Genomic DNA, 21,873 nt, shown 5'->3' with positions numbered 1-21,873 from the left:
CTATGACCTCATCGTAACTTGATTATGTCCACAAAGACTCTGTGTCCAAGTAAGGTCATGGTCACCTGAATTGGGCGTTATGACTGGAACATTTTTTTGGAGGATACAGTTCAACCCACAACAGCCACTTTGAGTATATATGCACATGCATATATATGCAGGTCATTGATTTTAGTCCCAAGAAAAGTAGCAAGGAAGCAGGCCTACAAGGAGAGCCCGGGGTTCAACAAGAGAAGAAATAATATTACTCTGACCCTTGGTCCTTACAGCTTCTTCAGGGAGCGGATGGGACGAGCCGTGAGGAAGATCAAAGACAACCCGGGGCCAGAGGGCAGAGTGATGAGCACGCTGGACACCAAACGGATTATAAATCACTTCTAGTCCTTTTAAGTTACTTCTGCCTTTTATTCTCTCCTACCACTCTTCCTTCCACTTGCCTCTGTTCTCTCTCCCCCCACCCTTCCATTTTCCGCTCAATCTCTCTGTCATCCCTTTCCTTTGAGCGCCAGAGTGAAGAAGAAATATATTATGTGATCAAAGAACTTCCAGAGGACGCTTGCATATTCCCTGTTAGGTTGTAGGTGCTTTATGAAATTTTATCTTTTACAAGCAAAACAACCTAAATCTAGCATCCTGAGGACAAATGATAGGGCAAGTTTTGTAAATTTCTTTCGCTTGATGTCAACCAAATTTTGGTTGAACCCATTTTCTAAAATCCTTTGTCCTATTTTATTAATTCCCAGGGCACACAGTGGAAGCATTAACAACATCTTGTTAATCAGTATATACACATCAAAACAAATTAAGGAAACAGGAAGGATATCTCTTACCATTTCTTAAAGAGCTGACTCATGTTATAGTTTAGTCTACTCTGCTTTTCATGAGACTTTTGTTCACTCTTACCGCAAATATAAAGTACCCACCATGAACAAAGAATTTTGCTCAAATTGTAAATGGTGCAGAAATAAATAGGACACAGTCCCTGTTTTCAAGAAGTTCCCAGTTTGGCGGGAGAAAGATTCCTATATACGTGACTCTGATAGAAGGTAAAATGTGATGAATGCTGCAGACAGGTTCCAAGTATTTGGGGAAAGAGGGATTAATTATAACCGGGAGTGTTCTTGGAAGGGGTAGTGGAGTTTGCAGTGGGAATTCAAGAATGGAGAGCGTTGTCAACGAGCACCTATTGCTCAAAGAATACTTGAGCAAAGGTGTTGAGGTAGGACAGGGCAGGGTATGTTCTGAGAGGACACCCAACAACTATAGGGTACGGTTAAAGGGAAGCGAAGTAGAAAGTAAAGCTGAAAAGAAGTTTAAACATCCAAAAGTGAAGGATTTTCCTTTGAATTTTAGATGGAAGGGTTTGGACTTCATTCTGCGTTTAATGGAGAACCATCACAGTTTCTCATTGGAAGACTGAGAGATCAGTTAGGAAGTTACTGAAACAGTGTAGAAGTCAGAACACAAAGATCCCACCAAGGGAAGGAGCAGAGGATATGGAGAACAGGAGGATTAGAAGCCCGAGCTAGAAGCAGAGTCCAGAGGATGTTGAAGATGAGGAAGAACACGGAACAGTCTTGGTGGTGCCACGAAAGAGGCAGGTTTACACAGGGAGGAGGGAGGTGGTGAGGAAGGGAGTCAACATTCCGTTCTGGTCTTGTGGTAATTTTGAAACGTTGACGTTGGAAAGTACAGCACGTAGTGAGAATGCATGTTTGGAGTTTTGGAGAGCAGTCAGAGCGAATATTCTTGAGCTCAGGGATGCCTATTATTTACTGGAGAATGGATTTTAGGGAGAAATCTAGAAAAGCCCCCATAATACTATAGAAATACCATGTACCCACACTTAAAGTACATTTATCATATTGGAGAAATACTTAGAAACAAAAGCATTAGCATTTATCAGACATAACTGTGTCTAAAGAGGAAAAAAATGTACAAAGGAGAAAAACACTAAGTGTCTTATCACTAAGTGATAAAAAAAGACAGGGGTTCAAGGGGGGAAAAGGGCCTAATTTCAAGAATCGTTTGTTGATTCAAGGGAGTCTTGTTATTGACGGGTTTTATAGTTTATAATGGATCATTGAAAGGTTGTGGAATATACTTACCTAAAAGTGTTATCATCCTAATGTTCGGATGCAGCAGTCAGAATAGAGAGCTGTGCGGGTAGTCAGTTAACGGGAAAACGATTTTGTCCTCTATGCTTAAGTCCTTCTAGTCACTTCGGAGGCATTTCTAGTTTTATTTAACTTTATTTCCTCACTTGATTTCCCTACCACAATGGAACAGGCTTCCTCAGGAGACTTCCCACTCAGGAAGTGCTCAAGGAGAGTATGATTGACCAGATATCTGTTGAGGTATTTCAAAAGTCATTTTTTCTTTGGGAGGAAAGTTGGCCTAACTGTCACCCAAAACCGTATGAGCTCAAGATTAGGAGTTAAAGATTGGTTAGGCATTGCTGGGTTAGAGGCTAGTCATTACCTTCTGGTTCCAACGACATCCCTGTTGTTGATTCTTTTGGAACCCAAAGTAGAAAGGATCACAGGAGATTGTAAATAATCTTAGTATCTTTTATCTTTCCTTTATGATTCTTATTTTCTAAACTTCTAACATTTTTAGTTCCTAGGTAGGGAGAGTAGGAATGGAAACGTGTCTTATGGGGTGTTTTGTTTGAATTTTGAAGGCAGCCACAAAGAGAAGCTTTATTTTAAAATAATATCTTAAAAATTTTATTTCAAGTCAATTCTTGGAGTTTAAATGGAAAAATTACCAAGTATGTTTATGTTGTTATAGTTAAAGGTTTACAATTAATACAAGTACCTTAAAGTTTTCAATTGACTGTAACACTGACAATTTTGTATATACATAAGAGATACATTTCATTATTTAACTTGTTTTTTCACTTGAATCTTACTCTCTTTTCTATGCTTGGAATATGTGCTTATGCTAACTATGATTATAAAATTAGTCCGATTAAATATGGCGGAAAATGAAAACAGTCTTTGTAAATCTTACATAAAGACAAAGATAAGATACAACCGCTTAAGTATCCTCTCCTACTCCATGAGTGTTTTTGTAACAAAATTGTGGTTCTATCATTTGGTAGTCTTAAAGCCAATCTTAATCCAATTTCTAGTCCCATTAGCAAGAGTCATATTCACATATATTTTTTCAACAATAGATGGCACTAGCATACAAGTATCTCATGAGTATTCAACCCAACAGAACTGTTACTAGGTGGGAGAGAGATAAAAGATACTCAGGATGCCTGAAGACCAGGAATGCAGTTCGGATGAACACAGATATATCGGGGAGCCACGTGAGATACAAGCAGTTCTTGAGCAGGAAAGCACTTCCAAACATGAACATAAGTGCCAACACATTTGGGGTAGGCTGGTCTCTTGTTGAGGAGAACAATAAAAACCAGCTCTCTTGGAGAATGTCTAACCAGAAAATCTACCTAATTTCTCAAAATAAATTCTAAAGAATGAAGGAAACCAAGGATTGCATTCGCACACCCCACTGCAACCCTAGCAGAAGTAGAAGTATAGAAGAATGTGAAGAAGAAAAAGGAGACGTTCAGAAATGGGATGATGACTGAATGCCATAGGTATTTGGAACTTCAGAAAAAAGTGCTATGGGGGCACCTGGGTGGCTCAGTCGGTTGAGCATCCGACTTCAGCTCAGGTCATGATCTCGCATTTGTGAGTTCGAGCCCCTCGTCGGGCTCTGTGCTGACAGCTCAGAGCCTGGAGCCTGCTTCGGATTCTGTGTCCCCCGCCCTCTCCGCCCCACCCCTGCTTGTGCTCTGTCTCTCTCTGTCTTTCAAAAATGAATAAACATAAAAAAAAATTAAAAAGAAAAAAGTGCTATGTACTCTCTGCCTATTTCTTCCTAAAAAGTATAAAAAGTATGATGACCGCATAGATGTCTAAGAAAATGTCCTCTGGGGAGAAAAATACCAATAAAGGTGATAAATTGACCCTGATTATGATGCAATACTTGTACAGTTGACCTTTGAACTATGCAGGGGTTAGGGGCACCAGCCCCTGCACAGTCAAAAATCCGTGTATCGTTTTGGATTCCCCCCAAATTTAACTACTAATAGCCTACTTTTGACGAGAAGCCTTATTGATCAACAGTCAACACATATTTTGTATATGTATTATATACTGTATTACAATAAACTAGGGAAAAGAAAATGTTATTAAGAAAAGCATAAGGAAGAAAAAATACATTTACAGTTCTGTACTGTATTTATCGGGAAAAATCCATGTATAAGTGGACCTGCGCAGTGCAAACTCAACTGTAATCACATTACAGTTTTCCATTTGCAAAGCTGGCATACATGAAACTTTACTTGTATTGAATTCGACTTAAAAACCATTGCAATTTGAGTGTTTGTTCCCAGAATGGTCAAACAAACACTGCTTGCTAAATAAGCTAAACTTAATTTTATACTACCACATAAAAATTAATTGCAACTTAAGGCTTTTCTTTAAGTTAAATTCTTTATTAGAATATAAGAGCACAACAATGGGTTTACATATTACCTCTGGGTCTCCTTTTCCTTACTGGTAAAATGTAAGGGCTAGATTATTTTTAATATTCCTCTACTGTTCTATGATATTGCATATAAGAATGATATATGACTTAGAGCAAGATTTAAAGAAATATAAACACCCAAGTTAAAACTAAATATTTATTATTAATGCTTTAATAAAGTTAATCCCTTACATTTTTTCCTTATAAGTTGACAAATTTATTTTGAATCTTTCCTAATGTCAAATATCTACAGGCTGTAGCATACATAGTCCAGGTTTTCCTGGATTTCCATGGTCTTTGGAGTAAAACTATATTGCTTTGAATATATTTGCATTATTTAATATCTTCTGCTAATAAAACTTTTCTCATCTACTTTTCCTGCTTTCCTACTAAAGTCATGAATATGTTTAAAATTATAATTTGTAAAAATACTTAAGATGAACAATTCTCTTAGTAATTCAATAAGTTTGTAACCTACCTTTGACACTCCTCAATGGTGCAAGCTACTTTGGAAGATGAAGCGTTAAAAAGGAAATTAAAAAAGCCAAAAGCACCTGGTGACTTGGTTAAACATCTGACGTTGGCTCAGGTCGTGATCTCATGGTCCATGAGTTCGAGCCCCGCGCGGGGCTCTGTGTTGACAGCTCAGAGCCTGGAGCTTGCTTCGGATTCTGTGTCTCCCTTTCTCTCTCTGCCCCTCCCCCACTCATGCTCTGTGTGTGTGTGTGTGTGTGTGTGTGTGTGTCTCTCAAAAATAAATAAACATTAAAAAAATTATTAAAAAAAAAGCCAAACTCTTGCCACTCATATAACAAATATGGTGGTTTTAAGAACAAGGTCAAGTTCTACTTGTTTGTAAAATCTTTTCTTATATTCCTAGCTACTCAGCTGGACTGTTGTTCTGTAATTGTCATCTTCAAATATGTATCTCTCTGAGTAGATCCTAAGGTAATTAATTGAAACCAAATTATTTTCTTGTGTATTTCACTGATAATTTTCTTTTGCTATTTTCTCTCTCTTTTTTTTCTCCTTGATTTTCTATTTGTCTGATGTCACATATGCTAGACTGATTCTGATCCTGTTTAGAGTTTATCATGAGTAATTCAGTAGACTTTTGATTCCAATAAAGTTGTGGTTTTCTTCATCATGGACTTTGCTACCATTACTCCATTTGGTTTCTTCCAGAACTTTATTGTGATTTCTTATCTGCTGATGGACTCTTGGTCTCATTATTATGTAGGTTTACATTTTAGCAGAGTCTCAGAGTGGAGAGAAGGTAAATACGTATGTATTATCTGTCTTCTATGAGTAGAGTTAAAAGTACTTTTATGGTTAATTTGGTTAGGATTTAAAGACATTAACTTAGATCAGTGGTTCTTAAAGTTTAATCTTTGGACCAGCAGCATCAGCATCACCTGGGAGTTGGTTAGAATGCAAAATCTTGGGCCCATCCTAGACCTACTGAATCAGAAACTTCAGGGATGATTCTGAACAACCCATGTTTTGACAAGCCCTCCACATGATTCTGTTGCAAGATAAAGTTTGAGACTACTGATTAAGGGAATCTGACACTTCTTAGGGCACCGTTTCTTTCTTAGCCTCTTTGTTTTTCTATTGAGTTAATTTTGGCTCTCCTTTTTATTACTTTACTTTCTGTTTATCTTTTTTTTCTTTTTACTAACTTCTTTTCTTTTTTAAAAAAATGTTTATTTTCATTTCGAGAGAGAGTGGATGCATGCGCCCATGTGACGGGCAGAGAGAGGGACAGAGAGAACCCCAAGCTGACTCTGTGTTGCCAGTGCAGAGCCTGATGCAGGGCTCAATCTCATGAACCGTGAGATCATGACCTGAGCCAAAATCAAGAGTCAGATGCTTAAATGACTGAGCCACCCAGGCACCCCTCTTTTTACTAACTTCTTAAGTATATACTTAGATTTCATCTTTATTTTCTCTCTCTCTCTCTTTTTAATTTTAGAGAGCACATGGGGGAGAGGGGCAGAGGGAGAGAGAGAGAGAAAATCTTAAACATTCTATACGCTCAGCACAAAGCTCAACATGGGGCTCGATCCCATGGCCCTGCGATCATGACTGAACCACCTAGGTGCCCCTCTTTTCTAAATTAGGCATCTAAGTCTTTAAATATTCATGAATTACTGCTTTTGCCATACGCCTACAAGTTTTTGAATGTGGTGTTTCTTTTTTCTTTTAATTTTTAATTTCATTTTATTTTTTATTATTTTTTTTTAATGCTTATTTATTTTTGAGAGAGAGAGAGAGAGAAACAGCATGAGCAGGGGAGGGGCAGAGAGAGAGAGAGACAGAGAGACAGAGAGACAGAATCTGAAGCAGGCTCCAGGCTCCAGGCTGTCAGCACAGAGCCCGATGCAGGGCTCGAACTCATGAACTGTGAGATCATGACCTGAGCTCAAGTCAGATGCTTAACCAACTGAGCCACCCAGGTGCCCCTCTTTTTTTTTTTTTTTTAATTTCACCATATTTGGCTTATTTATTTATTTATTTATTTATTTTAAGTAAACTCTACCCCCAATGTGGGGCTCAAGTTGAATATTTGTAAATTATTCATTTACAAATATTTAAAATTTTCCACTATGATGTCTTCTTTGACACATTTTGTGAAGTTTTGCTTTAATTTTCAAATATAGGGCCTTTTGTTTATCTTTTTGTTTATGCCTTCTCTTGTGTTTAGAGAGCAAGACTTGTGTGCTATTTCTTTTAAATGTAGAGACTTGCTTTGCATTAATTTTTGTAAATATTCCCTTTGTGCTTGAGAAAAATGTGCATTCTGTAATTATTGGATCTGTTCTAGATATGTCCAGTAAGTCAAGCTTATTTGTTGTGTTTTCAAATTCTTTCAAAGCTGTAGTTGCTATTGCTTTATTGTTTACTTGTCTTATTTCACGTTTGGGAAAAATATGTTGAACTCTTCCAATCAATATACACATCTTACGACAATAATTTGTCACTTACTTCCTGTAGTTCAAGCAGTAGTTGTTTGTTTGTTTTTTAGTTTTGAGGCATATAAGTTGTAGAATTGTAGTAATTTGTTGGTGCACTGACTCTTTTTATTGTCATGTAATGATGTATCCTTAATAGTGCTTGTGGTCAGAGAATATCTTTTGTCTGAAATAAATATAGCTACTCTAGCTATCTTTTGCTTATTAGTTTCCTGGAAGTCTTTTTCCATATGTAAAAATGAGGTAAAATTTAGTTTAAAATTTTCCATATCTCTATGTTTTGGTTTTTGTGAATAGCATATGGCTAGGTTTTGCCTGTCTTTTATCTGGCAAGTTTAGTTCACTAGCTTTTCTTGTGATTATAGACATATTTAAATTTGTTTCAATAATCTTACTTGGTGCTGTCTATTTGACTATGTTTTCCTATGTTTTTTTACTTCTTTCTTGCCTTTTAAATACTGATAATTAAAAAAAAAAAAGAATACTGGTTGGAAATGATACCTTCAATTTTCATATTTGTACTCTTATGCATACTTATTTATCAACATTTGAAGTTAATATTTTAGCCCTCTTTTGGACAACTTGGGTCCTTGGAACACTTTAGCTCTGATCACTTTGTCCCAATTTTTATCTTGTTTTTATTCAACATTTTATTCTAGCCTTATCTTTCCAAATCAAACATTACTATTGATTCAGAAGATATTTCTGCATTTTAGGCAAGTTATTTGCCCGCTTCTTCCTGCATTTCAGTCCCCCTTTCTGAGATCATTTTCCTTCTCATGAATATATCTTTTATAAGTTCCTCTAGTGTTGTCTTATGGTCTACATGGATGCTTATTTTAGAAAAGAGGGGCACCTGGGTGGCTCAGCCCATTGAGCGTCTGACTCTTGATTTTGGCTCAGATCATGAACCCAGGGCCATGGGATTGAATGTAGTCTTACGGACTACACTAGGGGAACTTAAAAATACTCAGTTTTTTAATTTATCAGGATTTACATTAAAATGATATCACCTGGAAACACATATAATTTTCCTCCTTCCTTTCCAATTTGGACACCTTTTATTTCTTTTTCTTGCCTAATTGCCCTGGCTAGAATTTCCAGTAGTGTGTAATAGAAGTGGTGAAAGTAGACATGTTCGCCTTGTTCCTAATTTTAGAGGAAAAGCTTCCTAACTTTTACTATTGAGTGTGATGTTTCCCATGGAATTTTCATGTGTGGCCTTATGTTGAGGTAGCTTTCTTCTGTTCCTAGTTTGTTTAATGTTTTTATCGTGAAGGGGCATTGAATTTTGCCAAATCCTTTTTCTATAGCAATTGAAATGATCAGGTGGTTCCTCCCATTTCATTCTATTTTTGTGGCATATCACATTGATAGTTTTCATATACTGAACCATTCTTGAATTCCTTAAATAAATCCCACTTGATCATGGTTCATTATTTATTTATTTACTTACTTACTTACTTACTTACTTACCTACCTACTATTTTTAAAAATATAATTCATTCTCGAATTGACTAACATACGGTGTATAAAGTATGCTCTTGTTTTTTGGGATAGATTCCCATGATTCATCACTTACATACAACACCCAGTGCTCATCTCAAGTGCCCTCCTCAATGCCCGTCACCCATTTTCCCCTCTCCCCCACCCCCCATCCACCCTTAGTTTGTTCTCTGTATTTAAGAGTATCTTAGGGTTTGCCTCCCTTCCTCTCCGTTTGTAACTATTTTTCTCTCCGTCCCTTCCCCCATGGTCTTCTATTAAGTTTCTCAAGATCCACAGTGAGTGAAAACATATGATATCTGTCTTTCTCTGACTGACTTATTTCACTCAACGTAATACCTTCCAATTCCATCCACGTTGCTGTAAATGGCATGATTTCATTCTTTCTTGTTGCCAAGTAGTATTCTGTTGTATATATAAACCACATCTTCTTTATCCATTCATCAGTTGATGGACATTTAGGCTCTTGCCATAATTTGGCTATTGTTGAAAGAGCTGCTATAAACATTGGGGTACATGTGCCCCTATGAATCAGCACTCCTGTATCCCTTTGGTAAATTCCTAGCAGTGCTATTGCTGGGTCATAGGGTAGGTCTATTTTTAATTTTTTGAGGACCCTCCACACTGTTTTCCAGAGCGGCTGCACCCGTTCACATTCCCACCAACAGTGCAGGAGGGTTCCCGTTTCTCCACGTCCTTGCCAGCATCTGTAGTCTCCTGAATTGTTCATTTTAGCCACTCTGATCGGCGTGAGGTGGTATCTCAGTGTGGTTTTGATTTGTATTTTCCTGATGATGAGTGATGTTGAGCATCGTCTCATGTACCTGTTGGCCATCTGGATGTTTTCTTTGGAAAAGTGTCTTTTCATGTCTTCCCATTTCTTCACTGGATTATTTGTTTTTCGGGCATTGAGTTTGTTAAGTTCTTTATAGATTTTGCGTACTAACCCTTTATCTGTATATGTCATTTGCAAATATCTTTTCCCATTCCGTCGGTTGCCTTTTAGTTTTGTTGATTGTTTACCTTGCAGTGCAGAAGTTTTTATCTTGATGAAGTCCCAATAGTTCATTTTGGCTTTTATTTCCCTTGCCTTCAGAGACGTGTTGAGTAAGAAGTTGCTGCAGCTGAGGGCAGAGAGGTTGTTGCCTGCTTTCTCCTCTAGGGTTTTGATGGTTTCCTGTCCCACATTTAGGTCTTTAATCCATTTTAATTTTTTTTTTTTTTTCCAACGTTTATTTATTTTTGGGACAGAGAGAGACAGAGCATGAACGGGGGAGGGGCAGAGAGAGAGGGAGACACAGAATCGGAAACAGGCTCCAGGCTCTGAGCCATCAGCCCAGAGCCTGACGCGGGGCTCGAACTCACGGACCGCGAGATCGTGACCTGGCTGAAGTCGGACGCCCAACCGACTGCGCCACCCAGGCGCCCCTCTTTAATCCATTTTGAGTTTATTTTTGTGAATGGTGTAAGAAAGTGGTCCAAGTTCATTCTTCTGCATGTTGCTCTCCAGTTCTCCCAGCACCATTTGCTAAAGAGACTGTCTTTTTTCCATTGGATACTCCTTGCTGCTTTGTCAAAGATTAGTTGGCCATACATTTGTGGGTTCAATTCTGGGTTCTATCTTCTATTCCATTGGTCTATGTGTCTGTTTTTGTGCCAATACCATAGTGTCCTGATGATTACAGCTTTGTAGTAGAGGCTAAAGTCTGAGATTGTGATGCCTCCCGCTTTGGTTTTCTTCCTCAGTATTACTTTGGCTATTCGGGGTCTTTTGTGTTTCCATACAAATTATAGGATTGTTTGTTCTAGCTTTAAGAAGAATGCTGGTGTAATTTTGACTGGGATTGCATTGAATGTGTAGATTGCTTTGGGTAGTATAGAATGTTTTTCCGTTTCTTTGTGTCTTCAATTTTGTTCATAAGTTTTCTGTCATTTTCAGCATACAGATCTTTTACATCTTTGGTTACGTTTATTCCTAGGTATTTTATGGTACTTGGTGCAATTGTAAATGGGATCAGTTTCTTGATTTCTCTTTCTGTTGCTTCATTATTGGTGTATAGAAATGCAACCAATTTCTGTACGTTGATTTTGTACCCTGCGACGTTGCCTAATTCATGCATCAGTTCTACAGCGTTTTGGTGGAGTCTTTAGGGTTTTCCATGTACAGTATCATGTCATCTGCAAAAAGTGAAAGTTTGACCTCTTCTTTGCCAATTTTTATGCCTTTGATTTCCTTTTGTTGTCTGATTGCTGATGCTAGAATTTCCAACACTATGTTAAACAACAGCTGTGAGAGTGGACATCCCTGTCGTGTTGCTGATCTCAAGGGGAAAGTTCTCAGTTTTTTCCCAATTGAGGATGATATTAGCTGTGGGCTTTTCATATATGACTTTTATGATGTTTAAGTATGTTCCTTCTATCCTGCCTTTCTTGAGGATTTTTATTAAGAAAGATGCTGTATTTTGTCAAGTGTTTTTTCTGCATCTATTGACAGGATCATATGGTTCTTATCCTTTTATTACAGTGATGTATCACATTGATTGATTTGTGAATATTGAACCAGCCCTGCAGCCCAGGAATGCATCCCACTTGATCATGGTGAGTAATTCTTTTTATATGCTGTTGAATTCGATTTGCTAGTGTCTTAGGAATTTTTGCATCCACGTTCATCAGGGATATTGGCCTGTAATTCTCCTTTTTTGTGGGGTCTCTGTCTGCTTTGGGAACCAAAGTAATGCTGGCTTCATAGAATGAGTCTGGAGGTTTTCCTTCCCTTTCTATTTTTTGGAACAGCTTGAGAAGGATAGGTATTATCTCTGCTTTAAATGTCTGGTAGAATTCCCCTGGGAAGCCATCTGACCTAGGACTCTTTCTTATTTGTTGGGAGATTTTTGATAACTGATTCAATTTCTTCACTAGTTATGAGTGTGTTCAAATTTTCTGTTTCGTCCTGTTTAAGTTTTGGTGGTGTGTGGGTATCTAGGAGTTTGTCCATTTCTTCCAGGTTGTCCAGTTTGTTGGCATCTAATTTTTCATAGTATTCTCTGATAATTCCTTGTATTTCTGAGAGACTGGTTGTGATAAATCCATTTTTATTCATGATTTTATTATTTGGGTTCTTTCTCTTTTCTTTTTGAGAATTATGGCTGGGGGCTTATCAATTTTGTTTATTTTTTCAAAAACCACCTGTTAGTTTCATTGATCTGTTCTACTGTTTTTTTTGGATTCTATATTGTTTATTTCTGCTCTGTTCTTTATTATTTCTCTTCTTCTGCTGGGTTTGGGTTGTCGTTGCTATTCTGCTTCTAGTTCCTTTAGGTGTGCTGTTACATTTTGTACTTGGGATTTTTCATGTTTCTTGAGATATGCCTGGATTGCAACGTATTTTTCTCTTAGGAGTGCCTTTGCTACACCCCAAAGCGTTTGGACTGTTTTGTTTTCATTTTCATTTGTTTCCATATATTTTTTAATTTCTTATTTAATTGCCTGGTTGACCCCTTCGTTTCTTTAAAAAATTTTTTTTTAAAACATTTTTTCATTTTAGAGAGTGAGAGAGACAGAGCATGAGTGGGGGAGGGGCAGAGAGAGAGGGAGACACAGAATCCGAAGCAGGCTCCAGGCTCCGAGCTGTCAGCACAGAGCCCGATGTGGGGCTCGAACTCATGAACCGTGAGATCATGACCTGAGCCGAAGTTGAACGCTTAACTGACTGTGCCACCCAAGCACCCCTGATTTATGATTTTTGATTGAGAATTCATATTTAGTCGGTTAATGTGTGGAAACCCTGGGGACCTCAGTTGAGGATATTTGTTTCTTCTTGGAAGATAGGGGTTTCTTTGGACCTTTGTCGAGTCTCTGGCCAAATCCTCATGCCTTTATTTCAACTCCCCTCCCTTCATCCTGGCTAGGTTGATATGTAATATTTACTGCCATGCAACACAGCACTTTACCCACGTTTATAACTCACTGTGTATTTTTCTTCCTTGTAAGTTTATGTTATGAATCAGTTAGAATAGGCTAGGCTACATTGTGTTAAACAATTCCAAAAATCTCAGTCTTTTGAAACAGCATAAGTTGATCTCTCAGCCACATAAGGACTGATGCAGGTCACAGTACATGTATCACCAGGGCACCTGTCCTCAGGCAGCCCAGGTTACTTTGTTCTTATGGTTCTGCTGTGTCAACGTGAGGCCCCTGCTTTCATGATGTAAACGGAAAAGAGAGCAGAGAGAATTTTATATGAAACTTTTATTCTGTCAACTCAAAAGCGACATTTGTCATCCGGCTCATATTTTTGGAGGGAGTTATGTGATTCCCCCAGCCGCAAGGGACCTGGGAAATACGATCTTCCACAGGCCCAAGAAGGAAAGGAGAATCAGATACTGGTAACCCCTGATAATGACTGCCACAGCTTAATTCCCGAGAGCCCACCAATGTGGCAAAAATGGCTTTTTATGTAGAATTTACTTGTTGCACGTTGAGAGGGCCTTTCATACTGTCTAGACTGCAACTCTGCCGGATGGGAAGCTCCCAGCTCGTTCTTACATGCACCAAGATCTGAGAGCCCGATGACATCTGATGATGTCACAAGTTCTACTACTAAGAGTTTTTAAAAACTCTGACTACTTTTGATGAGGTGAATGAAATAATGAGATAATTGCCTAGTTTTATTTGCCCCAAAGCAAATACTTGTATTCTTGAAATGTAATGAAATAGAATATGAGTTTTGTGGATACGAGTTTGGATAGAGGCAGCACAGAGTACTATATGAAAATATAAAGGAAGATATTTGAAAAAAATGTAAGTTAAATAGGATTGAGGAAGGTGAATGATTTTTGGAAAACTTTCTAAGGCACATATTACTGTCATTTCACCATGATCCTTTGAAACAGTTGAGCACTTTTGGATTCCTTTCTGGTGAGTATCGATACTCCGTCCTCAGATGAAACGATCAATTCTAGAATGTTTAGGATGTGTAACACTAGCGGAATTAGGTCTTTTAAATTCTTATTAGAGTTACTAATTTTGTTGCTTCTTTTATTGATAGTTTTCTCTTTAAGGTGTTGTTATAATGGGACAATATGTACACTTTTGTCTCTAGGCTCGGAAATAAGCTGAATTAAGAAGCATAATGAAACATGTCAAGATCAACGATTTTAATTGACACATTTGACTCCAAACTTGAGTGAGATTTACCAGAATGTCTGTATCTAAGCCCAGTGTGAATTCCGGAGTTTTGAATAATTACAGTGTGTGAACTTGAATAGGAAGGAAATCTATTAGGTCACAACACTGTTAAGGAGACAAATATAGAACTACTAGTGTTTAAATCTATTTTCAGTAGTTTGAAATTATATGTTGCATGAAAATGCTAAACTCAAAGAAGCTTATTGAGTCTCTAGCTTCTCTGAGCAGCTGCCAATGGCTAATGGTTATAATTATTAGGATTATTGGCAATAATAATGATTAATAGTAAAATCTACCTTAAAATGTGATGCTTTTAAAAATAATATTGAAGATGACAAAGGGCATATAAATTTTCCCTAATAAAGTTGAAGATTGTAAAACTACATCATAATGATTATTTCCTCTAAAGCACATTACGTTTTAACTGGGATTATTTCCTATAGTCGAGATACTTAAAGAGAACACTTAGGAAAAATACACCAAACTCTTTAGGAATAGAAGTGCCATCTGAATGGAGAAAAAGATATTATCATTCTAATATTTGTAGTAATAACAAGGGAAAAAGACTCATTTGCCCATTATATTCAGTAATATTTGAATGGCGATTTAATTGACCTTATAATTTTAAGATACTCTTTTTTAATGATAAATTTTGGTATGAGATTCTGCAAATTTCTTCTATACTAACAAAGAGAACAAGTTTCTTCTTAGAACTTAAGGGTGCTGCGATAACGGTCAACATAACTGATGCCACATGCCTGGCCCCTGACATCACGCTTAACATGTATGGGCTCAGTTAATTTCCCAGCAGCCCAAGGAGGGCGGTCACTCCGTTGACTGCACAGAAGAAGGAGGCTCCGAGATTTGCCTATAGAGAGTCCTATTCCAGTCTTCCTTCTTAACTCTGGTACTGTGCTCCCTCCCGGAGAGAAAGTCAGGGAACCACACTACTAACAAATTGCTTCTTTTAAACCTAACCCTCCTCCTACTATCAGTGGGATAATAGTTGGTTTGTGTACACCCGAGAAAAACAAGACAATATATTGCTAAATAAAACCAGAGTTGTTAAAAGTGAAAGGTGAAATTTGAAATCTCTTTTTCGAATAAAGGACTTATATAATTTTGGATTTGGAAGAAACTTTTAAAATTATTTATTAACTCTTTAATTTTACAAAGGAAATAAAATGAATCCAGAGACTTGACGTTTTTTGTGCTGGATGTAGTGATAGAACCTAGGTCTACTGACTCCTAGATAAGTACTTTCTTCCAGATAAAAATTTTGCTTTTTTTAATTTTTTTTTAAAAACACCATCTTGCTATTAGGCTTTAATAATTTAACATTCTAGATATGACTAGCAAAACCAAAGCCTGCCATGTTAGGTTTAATGTTGGCAGTCTTGTTTACTTCTTACCAAATAATCATGAAACTACATTTCCTGCCTTCAACTCTTTCTTTTCTCTTACCTCTTTTTTATTGATTGATTCTTATGTAATGTGCGTCCAGTTTCTGTAGACGAAAGGTGACCAGAAGATGAATCTGCTGCTTTTGACTGATGATAAAAAACAGTGCTCGGGGCCCCTGGGTGGCTCAGTTGGTTAAGCATCTGACTTTGGCTCAGGTCATGATCTCATGGTCTGTGACTCCGAGCCCCTGGTCGGAAATCTCTGCTTCGGAGATTCTCTATCTCTAGCCCCTGCTTCAGAATCTCTCTATCCCTCTCTCTCTGCCCCTCCCCCACGCATGCTTTTTCTCTCTTTCTCTCTGAAAAATAAAATAAATAAACATTAAAAATCATTTAAAAATACTGAAATAAAAATAAATGCTCTGTATGTTCATGAAAATATCTTCAGAAAATGTTTCCTCTCGTGGATATCCCATCGGAAGGGAGGGCAGATCAATTCCACAGCTTGTGGCCGCCAACCGAGCGGCAGGGGCAACGATATTTTGGGGGCCAGCCTACACCTCATACCTCCGTGTCTGTCTAATCAGTAGTGGCATCGCTTCTCCGAGCAGTATGGTAAGCAGGTCCTTAAACTGACCAGCGCCCTGCCTTCAGCACCTATTGGACACTGTGATGCGGTATCCCATGGTAGCTACCTTTCTCTAGTACTGATCTAACTCACCCGTGACAGCGATAGCCGTCTTGTGACGAAGAGGTCTGCAGTCATGGAGGCAGTTAATCGCAGTGCACTGTGGGAAAATGCTCAGCTCAGACATTGCTAATGTGTGGACCCATCGTTTCCAGTAGTGTTGGGATTGTGGGGCAGCTAACAGGAACACCAGCAGCCTAGATAGCAGAGGACCGGGCGAAGAGATGGAAACTATGCTTAGGAGGTGCCTCCTCAGTGCCTGGTTTGTGCTAGAGGCTACCTGCATGACCTCGTGCAGTTATTCAACCCAGATGTGTAATCTTCATTTTCTAGAGAGGCCCGTTGCACTCCTGGGAGGTCAGGTGACTTGACCACGGTTGCCCAGCTTATATGGGCACGTTACATTCCCGTGGCCAGCTGTGGGCCTGTTTACACTCGGATCCTTACCATTGTGCTGACCTCGCACACTGCTCCCACGTCAGGCGGCCTCCATGTTGGCCGGGCTAAAAGACGGCTCCAGGAGGAATCTGGCAGAAAGGGAGAAGCCAGGCATTTCTTTGGTTGCCGTGGCTCTACCCGGTCCACCGTGGGTCCGGCTTCCACCAAGTGACCCTGGGTTGTGATGGCTCGCTTTTCCCTTTAAGTTCAGACTTGTTGCCAATCTCCAGACCACTTCGCTCAGCTCTTCCATGGCCTCTGTTATACCTCTATCCCAGGTGTATTTGACTCTAAAGTTGACATTAGAAAAAAATCTGATCGAAGTCCAAGAGCTGTCACTTTGCCTTCTTTTCTCTAAAATTGAGTTAAAACTGTTGCCTTCTTTATCTCCCAGGATTGTTTGAAGCTCAGATGAGACAGTGTAGGGGAAGGCTTTGCAGTAAAGAGATGAAGTATTATATGTTTCCGTCACTGAAACAGATAGCCTAACAGGCATTGGGCCCCAGACTTTGGCAAAGCCTTTCCGTCTAGAAAAGTCTTCTATCTGCCTGGGGTGTGGGGGTGGGCTTTAAAATTACTGCTGCTTGGGTCCCACCCACATGGACTCTGATTTCAGGTGTCTTGGGAACCTATGTTTTCAAAAATCTCCAGGTGGTTCTAATGTGCAGTCGGGGTGAGAAACACAGCTTTCTATCGGTGGTTCTTGAAGGGTGGGCTTTGGACCGAAAGCATCAGCACCATCTGGAAACCTGTTAGAGCCGCACCTTCTTGGGACCCACCTAGACCTGCTGAGTCAGAGACTCTAGAGTGGGGCCCTCCGGCTACCTGTAAGAAGCCCCCCGGATGAGTCTGGTGCCCACTCAGGTTTGGGTCCAGCAGCATTGGGTGGGCGTGCCGCGCTTCAGTCAAAGAGGTTTAGCTGCCCTGCCTTTTCTCTCTTTTCACCTCTGCTCTCCTGTGGCTGGAAAGGGGGACTTCTTACCGTCCCAACCACGATTCCTTGTGCTTCCTGTGACCGTGTGAGTACTGCTTCTGTGGCTCTCTTGGCTGCGGCTTCAAGCCAGCCACCGTTGGACACGGAAGTGGAATTTATTTATTCAAGCCCTCGTTATTAAGCACACGCTGTGGGCCAGGAACTGTGCAAGGCCCTGAGAGTGCCACAGTCAAAGGAGGGGATGGGCTCCATCCTCAGAGCACCGGCCGTCTGGGGAGAGGCCGCCAAGCAGCTAGCAATGCACATCTGTCGCGAGAAATGCTGCGCGAGGGCCCTCGCCCTCGCATGCAAGAATGGCACCGTTATTTCCCTGACGACAGTGATCATAAGACTTATCCGCATCAGGGGTTCTTTTGCACACAATGAAGATAGAATTAATGTAGTGTCTGATAAAGGGAGGGACCAGTTTCACTAGCTGTGGCTCCAGGATGTCCCGAAAGGGCGGGACCCGCGGGAGTGCCTGTCAGCCGGGCAGCCCAGGCCTTGTCTGAAATCCCCACAGAGGAGGCGCCTAGAAGGCAGACCCTCCTGGAGCTCACCGGGCTAAGGGCCCGCCCAGGTAAGTCCGCCAAGAAGGATTCGGGAGGCAAGGCGTTTGCTTGTCCAGAAAATGACAAGCTGGTGATGCTTCTGCCTGGTAGAATAAGTGTTTGCTCGAGCAAGAATGAGGAAGGGGAACGTGTCTAAAAGTGTATTTAGGATTCGGGACCCTCTCTGATTTGGCGAATAGGTTTTCGAAGTGGAAGGGCTAGCTGTCTCCAGAAGAGGGCGCCTGTATTCTTTGTTACCATTTTCCATCTGGAAGCGACCGTTTATATTTTCATACTGGCACAGAATAAACAGAAGACTGACTTATGTTTTGCTGTTTGCAGAACTGACTTCATGTAATTTTGACAGTTGTACCACATTCCAAACGGTTATAATTTTTTCCACTGGGACTTGGGGATATTAGATTAGGACATCAGAAAACCATGGGAAATGCATCTCCTAACAGTATTCTTGCACTACATGAGCTCTGTGCTCTTTGGCTTATCTGTAAAAACATCTCCTTCATTAGCGCCTACGAACAAGGCCTGTCAGTAACACACTAGTCTCCAGAGCATGCTTCTGCCTATTTGAAAGAGTATTTACGTGACGCGGAAAACAAGTGGTTGATCCATTTAAAACGGCGAAACAATTGGATGGTACATTTTCTTCTTATTCAGACAGTTACAGCACTATGGAGACGTTGCCATTAATAAGTTCAGACGTGAGTAACACGACACTTTGGCAGGTCGCATGCCAGAGTCAGAAAGGGGCCGCCATGTCAGAGGGGGCCGCGAGCGAGGAGGACACATGTACACAAACACGCAAACTCCGCTCAGTGGCCAAAAAGGGTGAGTGGAGGAATCTGAAAGTAAAAATCTGTGGCTTTTGAATTTAGTGTGAAATTGCAAACAGACGATGCAGTAAGCGGATCAGAGCGCGAGGGAATAGAAGTGAAATTTTGGTGACACTAGATAAAAGCATGTGAAGGGCGGTCCCTGTGGCTCAGGGGTTCTGCTCTGCCTAGAGGGTCGATACGTTGGCACATGGGTGACGGTGCCGTTTTTAAAGCAGATTTGTGCGATTTCCTGCTTTCCTGGGAAGTAATTCTCTCTCTCTCTCTCTCTCTCTCTCTCTCTTCGCTTGCCTGCCCCCACCTTTATACTCCCAAATTAATATGACATGGGGAGAAGGGATGTCCAGGTTGGGCTTTATGTTCACGCGGCTTTCTGCAAAGATAAGAGATGTTAAACCTTCTGGGACTGATGACTTGCCTCACGTGGTTCTGAGATTTGCTCTCCTCGGAAGGTGAAGAAGGGTGGGGAGAAAGGGCGAAACGGCCCTTTCTGTACTGCTTTATTATGTGCAGCGTTTTCTCAAAGTCTTAAGTGTGGATGAAAGCTCTCAGCCTTTAAATTAACGTGACCCAACGTTCACATGGCCGATGCTGCGGACAGGCCCGCCTGTGAGAAGATTCGGGGTCTGGGCTTGATTTCTGTGGATGTAATCAGCAGAGAGCATGAATGGGAGGAATGATTGGGAAGCTCTGAAAGTTTCTAGTGTGCTCCCTGTTTTGTCATTATCTCGGGGTAATTGGAGTTGAGAGGGTAGGACCTCTAATGAGCGGCTGCTCTCCCCTAATGGACGGGGACTGGAAATTAGTGCGGCTCCTGCTGTTCTACGTGAGTGAACCGTGGCGGCCAGAGCCGCCAGCGGGTCCCTCCAGGAAGTTTAGGCAACTGCCTAATGGTGGCCTCGCTAATGGCAACAATTACAGAATAGCCTTTTCAATGAGACCCGTGTGCATCAGTTAGAGACTAATCTCATTGAGCAGCAACAGGCCTGTGACAATGTCCATTCGGTGACTGGTACTTCAGCATCGCTGGCTAGGAGGGGTTTTCGTGTCTCCCGAGAAAGCCGAAATAGACACGAGGCGACACCAACCTGTGCCCCTTTGCAAGACCAAGATTGCAGCAGCAGGCGAGAAAGCAAGCGCGCCTTCTCCCCGGGTCCGTCTCCTGCCGGGGCGGTAGCCCCCTTTTCTACCCACGGCATCCCACTTAACAAGTACAGAGCCGTGGCCGGCACACGGGCGCCGACCCTCCGCCAGCCGCGGCCTTCAGAGTTACCTGTCACATCTTGGAGGGAATGGGGGGGGGGGGGGCACCGAAGGCAGGAGAGGGTTCCCGCGATGAGAATCCGTCAACACGGGTGGATGCCTGTAGCCGGGAACGAGAGCCGGTCGGTGCCGTTTCAAATCACCGGACTCGTTTACTGTCACAGGTTTTAACACCTCCGGTGACCGAACTGGGGCTTCCAGGCCCGGCCGTGGAAGCCACTGTAGTTTAAGGTCACGTGGCTTTACTCAACCTGTGGGAAAGACCGGCCTTGTGCCGTCACGGCAGCCCCGACTTGACCCCAGAAGGGCCTGGACTCCGAGAGAGAGTAAGGAGGCATTGCCTTTTAGGGGCCCTCCCGGGCAGGGTCAGCTCCCCAGCACGAGGGCCTCTTAAACTGTCCATCCCGGGCACCTCTCTGGCCTCACCCTACCCCCATCCCGAGAAGAACCAGTCCCCTTTGAGGCATGAGCGCTCTTTCTCGGAACGATGGGATCCCTTCGTTTTTACGGAATTAGTACGATGGTAAATTTGGCCTAATACGCACACACACACCACATCTCCTCTATAGAAAGACATAGGTGTTGAATGAGCCGCAAACGTCTTTAAACATAAAACCTACGTAAGGAAAAAATTGAAGACGGCAGTATGTTTACTGCGTGGATTTCAAGATAGGCTAGGTCTTTTTCGTCAGAGTAATTTATCCTGAGCAGAATCGACTGACCCAGATCTGGACGTTTTTGTTTGTGTGTGGGGGGTGGGGAAGGGGAAGCTTCAAATTTGTCTTAGCTTTTTGGAGTCTGCTCGCGTAGTATAGCTGCTGACTCATCATCACGGAAGAGTGGAGATGAGAGAAAGTCGCAAATACATTTGGTGTATGGGAGTTTTTAAAAAATGTTCTTGCTGTCATCTTCAGGGTTAAGTGTTGTTCCAGCCGTAGCACACAAAAATTGCTCGTAAAATATAATTTCCCTAGAAGATGATCCCTTATCCGCTCAGAATGAGGAGACAGTGCTGAATTCAGCTCACAAGTGGCCAATTTAACTTAACACTATTTGCATGAAAATAATTGCAGGTGCAAGCAGGGAAGGAAGGTTTTGAGCAGTTGGCCTTAGGTGTGCCTGGTCAAGTCGGGTCCTGTAATATCCGTTCTCTGCTTTGGCTTGAGTCATTTCAGGGACTTGTAGCTTTTTTTTTTTTTTTTTTTTTTTTTAAGAGGGAGCACAAGGAAAAATTGCAGACTTCACCTAATTTAAAATAAGAACTTCCTATCGACTGATTTTACTCTTTTCACTGCAGAATTTAGAGAAAGCAAGCAGTTCACAAGGCACCTATTTCTGGTTTGCAATACAGGTTGTGGTTTCCCTCTTATTAAACATTGGCTATATTTTTAAGACACTTTGCCTAAGAGTGGATAAAGTGCTTGCAAAGTAATGGTTGTTGAAAGCGTCCGAAACTCCCCCAGGAACTAATTTGTTGTTGTTTTTATTCTCTA

At 40.9% G+C, this 21,873-nt stretch overlaps 1 protein-coding gene across 18 annotated transcripts in view; it reads left to right on the top strand.

Annotated features, from left to right (window-relative positions):
• The window catches only part of FGF9 (fibroblast growth factor 9), a 95,691-nt gene that overhangs the window by 17,724 nt on the left and 56,094 nt on the right, over positions 1-21,873 (top strand). For 16 of the 18 annotated variants that reach the window (XR_009611601.3, XR_013556078.2, XR_014137594.1 and 13 more), the window contains one exon: positions 11,551-11,624. The exons of 1 other annotated variant lie outside the window; for it this stretch is intronic. The gene's annotated coding sequence lies outside the window, so the exon portion shown is untranslated. Of the gene's footprint in view, positions 1-11,550; positions 11,625-19,454; positions 21,871-21,873 lie in introns of those variants that run through there. One more of the 18 variants, XR_013556069.2, reaches the window with a different exon arrangement.

Source organism: Panthera onca, chromosome A1 (genome assembly GCF_046562875.1).
Source record: "Panthera onca isolate mPanOnc1 chromosome A1, mPanOnc1 haplotype 2, whole genome shotgun sequence".
In the NCBI taxonomy this organism is placed as follows: Eukaryota; Metazoa; Chordata; class Mammalia; order Carnivora; family Felidae; genus Panthera; species Panthera onca.
This window is presented reverse-complemented; position numbering and strand designations above follow the sequence as displayed.